The 12,514-nt window shown below is 36.5% G+C and overlaps 1 protein-coding gene across 1 annotated transcript in view; it reads right to left on the bottom strand.

Annotated features, from left to right (window-relative positions):
* LOC131061847 (phototropin-2) overlaps nt 1-8,865 on the bottom strand; it is a 446,814-nt gene extending 437,949 nt beyond the window's left edge. Inside the window, exon 1 of the mRNA XM_057995710.2 lies at nt 8,384-8,865. The gene's annotated coding sequence lies outside the window, so the exon portion shown is untranslated. The remainder of the gene's footprint in view (nt 1-8,383) is intronic.
* Nucleotides 8,866-12,514: the final 3,649 nt, after the last annotated feature.

Here is a 12,514-nt window from a genome sequence, read left to right as displayed (position 1 = left end):
GAAGTGTGATGTTCTATGCCTTGAGGGTAATTTGAAGATTGAAGCGATCAAGAATTTGCACAAGGACTCAAAGGCGCTCCTGTCCCTCACCAAGGGACCAGGGCGATTTTTATAGAATCAACAATTTCCCTCCAAGATTACGCTAAGGCAAGGTTGTGCAAGATGAGAAATATCTTCTAGAACATGGTGAACAAGGATTTGACTTCAAAGTTTGATAATCCTAGCCTAAAATGCAAAAGGCGCTCCTGTCCTTCACTGGAGGACCAGGGCGAAAATCTTTGGAGCACCTATCTTGCCTTGCAAAAACAAGTTAAACATGCATAGAATGGATGAAGGAGATCATTACTTACTCCGCATTGAGAGTTGGCAATTAAAAGATGAAGGATTGAGGACAAAAGTGAAAAATCACTCCTGTCCCTCTCCAAGGGTCCAGGGCGAAAAAGTCTTAAAGGCACGTCCCTTTTTGAGATCAAGTGGAATTAAACTCAAAACTCCAATTAAAAATGCCATTTTAAACGCTCAGATGAAGTTTTGAACGTGGAAAATAAGGAATGCAAGGCCTAAATTAAAAGTTTGCTCCTATCCCTCTCCAAGGGACCAAGGCGAAGTTAGTGGCATTCATTATTTTTTACCATATTTGGGCGTTAATATCCTACAAATCGCATTAGATGCCAAAATTGCCAACTTCGAAATATTTGAAAAAATTAATTAAATTGGCATTTAATAAAAGACACATTGACATTTAATAAATTAATTTTGAGCCTTAGAAAATCGAATTTTTATTATAAAGGCATTTAAAATTAATTTTTGTGAAATTAAAATTAAAAAATGGAGCGCTTGGAGGCTTATTTTCATTTATTTTCATTTATTTTATCAAGTCGGCCTCTCCTTTTTTGCAATTTTATTTATTTTTTAGGCCTATTTTGCCAAGTCGGCCTAAGAGGGGTAAGGTGGTGAGTGCCCTATATATTAGGGGTGTTTTGATCAAGTTTAATCAGTCATTCACTCATTACTTCAAGTGCGAATATTGGAGAGCAAGAGGAAGTGCGAAATCTGGTCTATTTGGAGCGAATTTATCTCAAGTGTTGGAGGTTAGAAGGTGGTGAAGTTGATGCTTGTGAGGCCTAAAGGAGGCGCATTTTGCTAAAGGGAGCTTTGATCCACATTTTGCCTAGCGAATTCTCCTATTTTTGCATCATTTCTTAGAGTTAATTCTCAAGAGGAGGTATGGCGAAATCACCTTGATACCATTATTGAAGATTTGAATTTTGCACTTTGTTTTGAAAATTCTAAGATTGATGTAGTTAATTAGGAAATGATAACTCAAGATTTATCATGAAGTTTCCTAATGGATATCTTTTATCTTCCTTTTGAATCTTCCTTTCTACTCTATATTTCTACGCTTCAAAATATATTACTCATTATGAAATGTTGTGTAGGTGTCAAGATGGCGACTCCAAAGGCAGGACCATCTAGTAGTCGTCCAGCTCTCATGAAGGAAGATCAGAGGAACGAGGAATTGGAGACCAAGATCGTGTCCAAGTGGAGCAATATTGGAGATACCAACTTGGGAAACTTCGGTGTCAAGAAGTTTCGAGAGGTCCCTTACATTGGCAAGCCATCACCTGTCGCAAAGAGAATAATTGAAAGTGGCATCATCAAGGCGGCCAGTTTCCCTCCAGCAGTCCAGTGCCATGAGCTGATGATCGAGTGTGCCCGCCATTATGACTCACAATCAAGATCGATCGTATCCAAGGAAGGGAACACTTTGGCTTACCTTTCAGAGGAGGCTATAAGTGAAGCTCTCCATCTTCCAGAGCATAAAGATATGATTTACAAAAGCTTAGAAGGAGCCAGGTCAATGTATGAAGATGATCCAGACACTTGCTTGAGCATCATCAATAAGAATTGTTTACTCAAAAGTCGTCCTCGCCTGAGCAAGATTCCCAACACACCACATAGGATCGACTTCCAGGAGGAGTACAGAGATTTGATAACTTTGCTCAATCGAGTTACAGGGGCTCCTCAGGCCTTCTACTTTGAGAAGTGGATGTTCTACTTCATCCAAGTGATAGTTCAAGGGAAAGGAACGATTCATTGGGCTAGAATTATTAGCCATTGCCTGGATGTGCAGTTAAGAAGACGAAAGCCTACCAAGTCATTCCACATGAGCTCATACGTCATATATGCCTTGATCAGGAGTTTCGAATATGCAGGACTACCTCACAGAGGAGTGATCGGAAGAGGACCCGGAGAGGTGAGAGTTTGTGACTCTTATGTTCATTTGCATCATCCACCAAGAAGTGACTACAAGTTAGTCAATGATACCTTCACGATGAACGTCACTAGGATATTGCAAGGCGGGATTCACAATCAACTATCTTTGGATGCACAAGAGCTTGTAAAAAGGTATGGTGCTTGGTTCATCCAATTTCAAAAGTTTACATATATCAGAGTTCATGGGTGTCCTTCACCTCCCTACATGTTGCCAAGGTATCCGACAGACAGGATAGTGCTACTTGAGGTGACCAGACAGTTGGCAGCCTATGCCAAAGCATTCAGACACAGGCATGGAAGTGGAATTCCCGTGCCCATCATATTGGGGAATTCAGTTGAGGTATGTCCTAATGCTCAAGCCTTGGATGATGCAGAGAGGGAATTGGCTTTATATTCATTCACATTCTTTGCCTTGAGGGAGAATTTTGATCCCTATGGGTATATGGAAGAGACAGCTGGTAGGAAGTACAAGCATGAATTTCAAGTAGAGGACTTTTGGATGAATCTCTCAAATGATTTAGAAGTGAAAAGAAAGATGCATTCCAGATTACCTTTAGATTTCATCAGGAAGTGCAAAGTTTACAGAGTGGCCGATCAAGCTCAGGACAATGGCAGACATCTCTAGTCATCCTATGATAGAGAAGACAAAGCAGTGAAGATAGATTGGAACGAGCCTGAGATTTCAAACTTGAGAGCTTTGATGGCTCCAGTTTTGTCATGTACTCGCAGATGGGTGGATGTACAACATCAAAAGTTAAGAGAACAGAACATATCAATGACTTTTACTTTGGAGGAAAGACCAGAAGAAGGAGGAGCAAGCGCAAGTGAAGGCAATTCTCATCCTAGATGCGCGAAGAGGAAAGAAAGACCTGAGAAAAGGGAACCTTCCAAGAAGAAGCAAGAGGCCAATCGAGATCTCTCATCAGGCACATCTTCCCGACATGAAAAAAGGACAAGTCAAGTTGAAGAATAGGAGAAGACGGTGCCTGAGGTTGATGAATCTATGGAGTCGATGGTACAGAATGATAAACCTGAAAAAGGGAAGGCACCTCAGCATTCATCAATGAGCTACATGAAGAGAAGAATGATGATGAAGTGACATCTCCTCTCCGAGAAGATGAACCATTGCCTAAAGAAATACAAGTTAGAGAGACGAGATCCGCCATTCCAAATTGGTTGAAGGAGAGACTGACAAGGGTGATTGTGATTGAGGATGAAGATGATGTAATTGACTTAGAGAGCCTTATAGGAAATTCTCAAGAGGCAACGGAGAAGAGGAAGGCCACCAAGATGTCCAAGATGATCAGAGATGAGATAGGATCTAGGAAATTGCAGATAGCTACACCAGTACGGGACAAGTATGAAGGTGAAATTCTTGCAGAAGAATATGATGTAGAGACGTTTGAACTTGGTCCACTCACTGCTGAGCAGGCACTGGATGAGGCAACCGCTTCATTTGAAGCACTTAAAGACAAGCTTAAGGAAGAAATGGAAAAGAATAGAAAGCTTGAGAGGGAGGTTGGTGCTTGGAGGGGCTACTTTAGTCATCTCAATCAGCCCCTGGAACGTCAGGATCCAGCAGTGTCCCCTGTGCAAGCACTTCCCTTTGAATCAGTTGGCGAGGCAGAGAGAGTCAAGAGCTTGGCTCAGCTTATGAGCTCTTGGATTGACAAATCCCACACAGTGGCCATTGAATTTGCAACAAGAATGATGCAGACAATCCACCGAGCTATCCAGGTCCTTGAGATCGTCCACAACCTAATGATAACAGTAGCCGCTTTCACTCACACTAGAGATGTTATCATTCCTGTTCTACATGTAATCAGGCAAACACCAAGGAAGATCCTAGCACAAGAAAAGATAATGGATGGAGGAGCTCATAATTACTTCAGTGGTCAACTCTACTCCAGATGAAGGAGGTTCTTTTCGAGGACATCAGCACCAAATGCAATCAAGTTGAGGGCGTCATCCATCCAATTCAGGATAAGGTGTTTGAAGTGTTGTGTACCATTCTCGGCAGGAGGATCGAAGTTGAGACAGATGTGGACCTTCAAGAATTGGAAGAAAGAGTCAAGGTCATCTTTTGCAAAGATGAGAATGTCATCACAGATGGGCAACGGGATCAAATGTTCACTACTATGCTCCTGATTGAGAAGATCAAAGAACTCGAACCTGGATGGGAAACGGCTCTTCTCAAGGCCTTTGATCAGGTTATCCACTTGGAGGAGCGAATGAGGAATCTTCCCGAGATTCCTATTGCTGAGATTGAAGGAATTGTGTCCAGATTCATTGCATATGCTAAGAAAGAGCATTGGAAGGGGAATAAGGTTCTAGAAGAGAGGTTGTTATAAAGTGATGTGGCATCTTAATTGTCATTGGTCTATGTTTCCATGATTTTTGTGCCAATTAAATATTTGGCTATGCATTTAATATTGTTCAACTAAAAGGGGAACTTTTTGTAACAAACCCTAATTAGGGTTTAGGTGTCAAAATCTCAGCCGTTGATCTTCTTTTGATATGGGCCATTCATTGTAATTGAGGATGCTATATATACCCTCATTCATTTCTATTTTGTCATTAGAAAATTAGAAATAGCAGATTAGAGATCAAAGCTTTTGGAGAGAAAAAAGTTATTTTGTAGCAAGGTTGAGTATTGAAGAAGGAATTTCAAACAATTGTTGTCTATTTTTGGCTTTGAGATCAATAAAATATTGAAGTTATGGTGTTTTATTGCAATTCTTGTGGCTATCTTCATGGTTGTTTGCTTTCTTGAATCATTCTCAGTCGAAGTAGTATTTAAGTTTGAAGGACTAAGTGTTAGGCTTGATCTTTGGTGAGATTCACGTTCCAAACCACTAGCTTCTTACTGATTGTAAGGACACCTTGTGTGGTCAACTGGAGATATTTGGATTGCTTGAACCTTCAATCATTATTGAACTATTGATATGTACCTTCATGGTAGTGTCTATAATTCTTGATGATTTGAAAAATCACTAATCACTTTAGAAGATCGCATCAATTCCAGTAGAGTTGTAATTCCTTGGCAATACTGAAATTGGTAGAATCTTACCGAGTCTAGCCTACATTGAGTCATTCTTAGGATTAGATTAGAATTCATCTCTTGCAAACCCTATCTTTTGATCTTTTTTTGAGAAACTGTTAGCTTTAGGAAAATCCTGTTCTTGCAACTCGAAAACGTAAGGCCCCTTGAAGAAACAGCATTCACAACGACCACTGGTGCTTATCCACACGTAGAGATCCTACAACGAAGAACCTTGAAGTCACCCTGATTGATCCTTTTCGCGCTATCTTCAGCATTCAGAGGCTTTACTCAAGAGAGGATAAGGTACCCTTGGGTATTTTATTCTGTGTTTGATAGTGTACAAAATACACGTCAACAATGACGAGAGTGGAAATTATTATATTAGTATATTGCCCATCAGATACAACTGAAACTTGTTACTAAAATAATAATACTCAAAAGAAACTTTTTTTGTTTTTACCTCTTTAAAACCAAATATACTGTTTTCTTTATGAACAGATTTAGAGATAAGGACCAGGGGCATCAAAAAATATTCAGAGAAGCCCCAAAGCCAAACCAGAAATTATAAGTTCTAAAGCATTAACCTGAATCAAGTGACCGCACCAATCTCAAATTGTCTGGATATTATACTGAGGTTATTTTCAGAAGACCTCATTCTGCACATCCTTCTATATGAAATTATTGGAGAACATAAAGCAGCAAGAAACTTCTAGTATTACACATTGCAGACAATGCATTATGCCTTTGAAAAAGGCTTTCTGTAATGCTAAACCATTTTTTCTGTTTGGTCACAAGCTCAAATCACCAGAGTTAGTGTGTGCTGACACTGTGTCCAATGGCATTGGCAAAATTCCAGCAAATTAGTGAAGCAGTTGCCTATGGCCTATGATTATAAATACTGAATGCATACAACAATCTTCATTAAAAATGCCCTCGGTAAAATGTTAACTTACTGGATCAGAATTCATAAGATAAAAACTCACAACCCACAATTTCTTCTCAGAATATATCATATAATCTTCTCAGAAGATATTATATAACCATTTCAGACCTACAGCTGTACCAATTTTTATGCTACATAGATGAGATTTCAGATGATACTAAATGCTCAGTAAAAAGATGAATTTCCTACAAAGTAATGGTTAATTTCTCCATTCTTCTCCTATAGGAATACTCCATGTACACCTTCTGCACTGAAATAGGTAATATCACAAAATTAAGCAATTGCATCAAGAAATAAACTGCAATATGTGCAATAAATAACACTGCAGATCTTGCTTATGAAGAAAAGGCACTGAATTCTCACTTTATGCTCAATGTAAAATATATCCTTATCTCAATGAAATATAGATCATTGATCAGAAGTTTTCCTGAAGCATTTTTACCATTATCATGGACTGTAGAAGCCTCAAATCTCCTAAGGTAAAGTGAGTCTTTTAGGTCACCAAAAATTAAGCTACCAATTTGGTGTAAGTGGGCTGTGGAAGTCCATAAGGAGATTGTTTTCCATTTTCCTTAAATATTGTTCAAATTTTGTTTCTTGATTTTCACCTCATTACCAAGCTTCAGAATTCACAATACAAACTTCTCAGACTGAAACCATTGCTTTGCAACAAGCATTTTTTCATCTAGAACAGACCAAATCCTCTAAATGAAATTACTTTATCCAAACTAAACAAAATTCTTATTTCTGTGTGATCAAATTTCATAAAATTTATGTCTCTACTATATATTCGATACTTCAAAACCACAATTTTTAACTTCAGTAAGAGCATAAAGACGACCTTATTAACATCTAAGATCCATGTGCACCTAAAATGAGCTGAACTCTTCATTTTCTTTACTGCAAAACATGCTTTACCTAAAACCTCTCCAGTTCAAGCTTCGCTTTCTCAGAATTTATTAGGTGTGTTTCATAATTTCCATTACACACTTAACGTATTGAAACCTTGCTTTGTGTAAAGCCCGTGACATATGTTCAAAACATGTGTATTTTCTCTCCTCCCCCTCCTTCATCCAGAGGGGGAAACACACCCAGCTGATCGGATCACTGTAGCAAGTGTAAACGGTCCACTGGTCAAGTCGTTCATTGGAAGAGGGTGAAAACAACCTACTGTTCAAATCATCCATTGGAAGAGGATAAAAAACAAACCAATTGTTATATACTTGATTGCGAGAAGGCATGAACAGCCCATAGTTCAGTCATTCATCGGGACAGGGTCCAATACTTAGCCAGGAGAGGAAGTAAATGACCTTTTAAAAAATTTTATTCGTAGGACCTATGTTACAGTGTTATCCCCAAGTGCCTGGCTATGATAGGGGTGCCGACGATTTTAGAAATTATCACACACATCTTATTCTCAGGATCCCTTTGACACTGTCCCTGTTTATATGTAAGATTACCTCCTGAATAAACTCACATGGCATTTACCGTGTCCAAAAGTTGCCACCCCCTGCATTAACATAATCTCATACAAAATTGTTTCATAATTAATATCCACAAGAGTGACAATCTGCTCCCACATTTACCACTTCCAAAACCGCCATGCCGTCTAGCGAAGTAAGCTGAAAGATCTCTTCATTAACACCAACTAATTTGCAGGGGCACATGAAAATGAGCAACATTCATCGATTCCGTCTCACCACAAACTAAATGAGGCAACATACATCTTACAGCAAAGTTTGAAAGGACATCCATTTAATTCACTGCATTAAACATTCCTATACTTATTGCAGATCGGGCATCAGGCATACTGCTATCCATTCTGCCAAATTCGGAGTATTTTAACTATTTCGCAAAATTCAGTGTATTTTAGCTGTTGGCAACTTCAAACATTCTTTTCAATAGCCAATGAGAAAACACAAAATAATATTTTGCAAGCATGCTACAAAACCGGCCAAATTCTTCCAGTTTTGTCAGTTTCACAAATCCGCCATACAATTAAACACGCTCTAAGTAAACTAACGTGAATTCTCCCACTCATATAAAGTCGACATTATCCATACCCCAAATATTGCAACACAAAATCTCATAAAAAAGCTGAAAAAATTTAAAGAACTTACCTTAAACAGCTGAAAAGATGCTCTGCAATGAATTTAGGCAGCTGAAATTAAATTCCTCTCTGGTTGAACTGCTTCTTGGAAGGTCATTATCACTCTCCTCTGCACTCGCATGCAGTTGAGTGTTCCCAATTCTTTATTATTTATCTTCTATTTATATTTTATTTATCCCAATTTTGTTTTGAACGATAATTAAACTGTGCAGTAAGGATCGAAAATGACTTCGTGAGGATAATCTTATGCTTTTTATCAATTTCTTCATCATTCACGTGGACCCCTCTCGTCTGCAACATGTTGGTAGGTATATGCTCTGGTTTGTATGCAAAATAATGTGTTAGATGAATGGCTCGCTTGCTTATCTTGCATTAATTGCCTAAATTTAAGGTCTCAATTGGTTTGAGTAAACGAAAGATCCAAAACAATTCGGGAGCATTTCGTGATTCATGTCGTCACCAACGTAAAAGTTGTGGGATAAAACAATCGTACATTCAAAAGGGTAGAAAATCAACTGGGCATTTTGGGTAGAAAAAACAAATTCTCTGTCAAAAGCAAACCAAAAATAATTGTACGAACGACATAAATTGCCCAAAACATGAGTTTTGCAATTGATTTTGTCATTTGGGTAAATGAATGAATAATTTTAACGATGTTCAGGAGTTCGAAGGATCGAGAATTATATTTTTAAGTATCTTCACCAAAAAAAATCAATACGAAGATTGATTTAGCAGATTGACTAATTTTAGCTTCATTCCATAAATGATGTATATTGTTAACTTTCAAATTATTTTCATACTAAATATAAGAGTTTCATTCAATAAATGATGTATATTGTCAAATTTCAAACTGTTTTCATATTAAATATGGTTACTCATAAGATAAGCATTTCATATATAATAAATGAATGAAAGAGATTTTTTTATGATATATATGAATTTAAGTAGTCTAGTCATGGTCTTAAGATACTTATTTATTTTTTTAAGTGTGAGATTTTCTATTATAAATTTTGATTAAAAAGTTTATGACAATTGTGTAGCATTTAAAAATGATAATGTGTATTATTATAGGAGAGAATCAGTTTTTCTATTTAATTTTGTGTTTATTTTGATAGAAGACTTAATGCAATAATAAATAGTATATTTTTCTCTTCGGTTTGGCTTATGATTGGATTCATATTTATATCTATTTCATTTTTATTTATACCATTTTTTATGTATTTGTTGTTTACTCATCATTGTTGCACCAATTGAATAAGTGTTATATTTTTTTGTACAAGCTAATTTTTTTGTGATTTAAATGAAAATTTTGCAAAAATCCCTTGTGTTTTATGGATTTTTAAAATTGTACGGAGTGTTGTTTTATGTGGAGATTAGTCGCTTCCATATTTTTCATGGTTAATAGGTGAGATGAGATCCACCTCATAAGTGATCAATCTAATTTGACATTAGTATTAAATTTTACATACATATTTTTCAAACAAAAAATTGAGTGTCTTTTTAATTTTTTTCTATTTTTGCTCTTGTTTTAAAACACCAATGTTTATCTTTTTCATGATTTCATGGAATGTGCAAAACCACTTTTGATGTACCTATATATATCTACACATGCTTGAGGGTGAAGTAAAAGATATTTATTATTGTATTAGAGAACGGTTTGTTTTTTGCAATAATGAAAGACTTTACTATGTTGAGTATTTTAGAAGATAGTGTTTTCTCAAGTGAAAATGATATCTATTGTCTTTTCTTTTCATTATTAGATATTTGGTTTTTCAAATAGTATATGTCCTACTTCTATCATACAAGTTTGTCGACTTTTTGTCTATAGCACCCTCATTTGTACTTACTTTATGTCTATTTGTAATTCACTTAAAAATATTATTTTAACCTTAAGGAATATCTCTAGATAGAAGCATTTATTTTACTAAGTGATATGAGTGACCAAAATAAATGAAGACACCAAGGAAGAAATTGAGGAAGAGTAGGTAGAAGTGGTAAAAACAATGGTCAACACAATGAAAAGTAAAATGATGAACAATACTTATTTTACAAAAGGTGAGGTAGAAAGGAAGTAATGAGACTTATGAATACAAAAATTCATGGGATTAGATTAAATTTTATCAAAATTAAAAGAAAACAAATAAGAGGAAGAATAAAGCCACATATTTAGCTAAATTTATATGTGATCATTTGGAACATGGTGAGTGTGTTATTTCTACATTAGAATATCAATGGTGTTAGTGTGAAAATAGGTATTATCAAACTAGTTAGCTTTTAGCCTACTTCGTAAATTCCTATCCACATTACACTTTAGCTCACTTCGAGGTTGTTTAGACTTTTTTCTCGTCTCAAGTAGACTCACTAAGTGTCCCAACACTTGTCCATAGAATCTTACACTTCTTTTATACTTGGAGGGGTAGTCATAATTTGACCCCTATCTTCTCACATCTTCATCTTCATCTTTATAAGCAAGGCTCCTTTGTGCATTTCACATTGTGTGTTGGTTAACAAATTTGTCACTTCTGTTTTATACTCTTTTGCCCATGTCAATGACAATCTGACCAACAGTTGAGTCGCTTGCAATGGTATTTAGAAGTTCTCTCTACTTGTTTTACAAGGCGCAACTACCTTCAGATGATATACAATGAATAGAAACAAAGGGTATGCTTTTCACCAGAAAGAAGAAAAAGTGAACTAACACCTACCCATAACCATGAAAGTAGATGTAGAAGATTGATTTTATAATGAAGTGAATGTAGATAAATGACACAAAGTTTACTTATTCCACACTCACAAATGATATCCAGGGAAAGAAAGAGCAACAGAACCTTTTAACAAATGATTTAATATAAATTCAAAGTTTTATAATTAAATACATACACAATCTATTATAGCGGGATGACACTTAAAGCAATTGCAAAGAAACACAATTCGTTACAATTTAAAAGAAAAATTTCCAAAATTCAAAGATTTAAAAATATATGAACATAATTCCTTCCATATCAAAATATGAGTTCATAGATTCAATATCATATACCATAAAATTGTGCAGAAGATAAAGCTATACTATCTCCCCCCCCCCCCCCCCCCTCCTTAATCTATACTATCATCTATTTATACTAAAAATCCCCTTTTTCCATTTCCAAGAAACAGTTCATTTCACAATAACCATCTTTGAAAATGACTGCCTTTAAACAAATTTAAGGAAAACGAAATTATCAGAAAACCCTATTAAAAGCACTAATCCTTGCATTATAAATAGCTACTACCTTTATACTTCTTCTTCATTAGGCATCGGGTTCCGACCTGCAATCTGATTGTCAATCCTCTTAGCCTTTGTCTCCTCTTCGATGAGCACCCAAAGGACGGCTGAAAAATTCGTCTTCATCTTCTATAAGTTCTTGAGCAAGGTCGGTCAAGTCAAAAAGAATGTCGTCCTGCATGTGCTCCATGTCTGGTTGAATCATGGGTCCATTTCCTTTAGGAACCATGTTAGAAAAACTAATTACTTGGTCTCCTCCTTGCCACAATTTCTTCTTCCAAACGTTGTTTGTGATTTCTAGCTTGCTCCGCGTTGCCCATAATTTTGTATTCACAAAATTGAACAACCCCTCTAAAAAATTTATTTAAAAATAAATATTTTTAATCTAAGGCACGCTTTTTGAGGCAAAAATTTTGTTCCTTTTTTGAATTGGACAAATCTTCGGTTGATCCTTGATCCACGTTTCAAATTTCATCGTGTTTCGAGTTTGCTTGCTTAGTCTTTCCTTCAAAATCGGGTTTTTTTCTCTGGATTGCAAGTGGGAAATTTTCCTTCTTTTTCAAGTATAGAGTTTGGTGCAAGAGCACCTAAGGGTGAGCAAAGACCCTTTTTCAAATTTTGGCAATTTTGGCATAAGGACTGGTGTTTGTCCATTAGGTTGTTTGTTTGGAGCTTGGAGTGCATTTTGACTTCTTTTGAAAATTTCATGTATCGGCTTACCTATCTCGATAACCCGATGAGGTGTCATCGGCTATCGACGAGACTATTTTCTACCTACCCTAATGGGCCAATGAAGTCGCAAGCGGAGTGGAGCGAGCGGAGTGAGTCCATTGTGGAGCCATCGAGTATCGACAAGACATGTTTTGGGCTAACCCGATG

The sequence above is a fragment of the Cryptomeria japonica genome, chromosome 4 (assembly GCF_030272615.1).
Source record: "Cryptomeria japonica chromosome 4, Sugi_1.0, whole genome shotgun sequence".
Classification (NCBI taxonomy): domain Eukaryota; kingdom Viridiplantae; phylum Streptophyta; class Pinopsida; order Cupressales; family Cupressaceae; genus Cryptomeria; species Cryptomeria japonica.
This window is presented reverse-complemented; position numbering and strand designations above follow the sequence as displayed.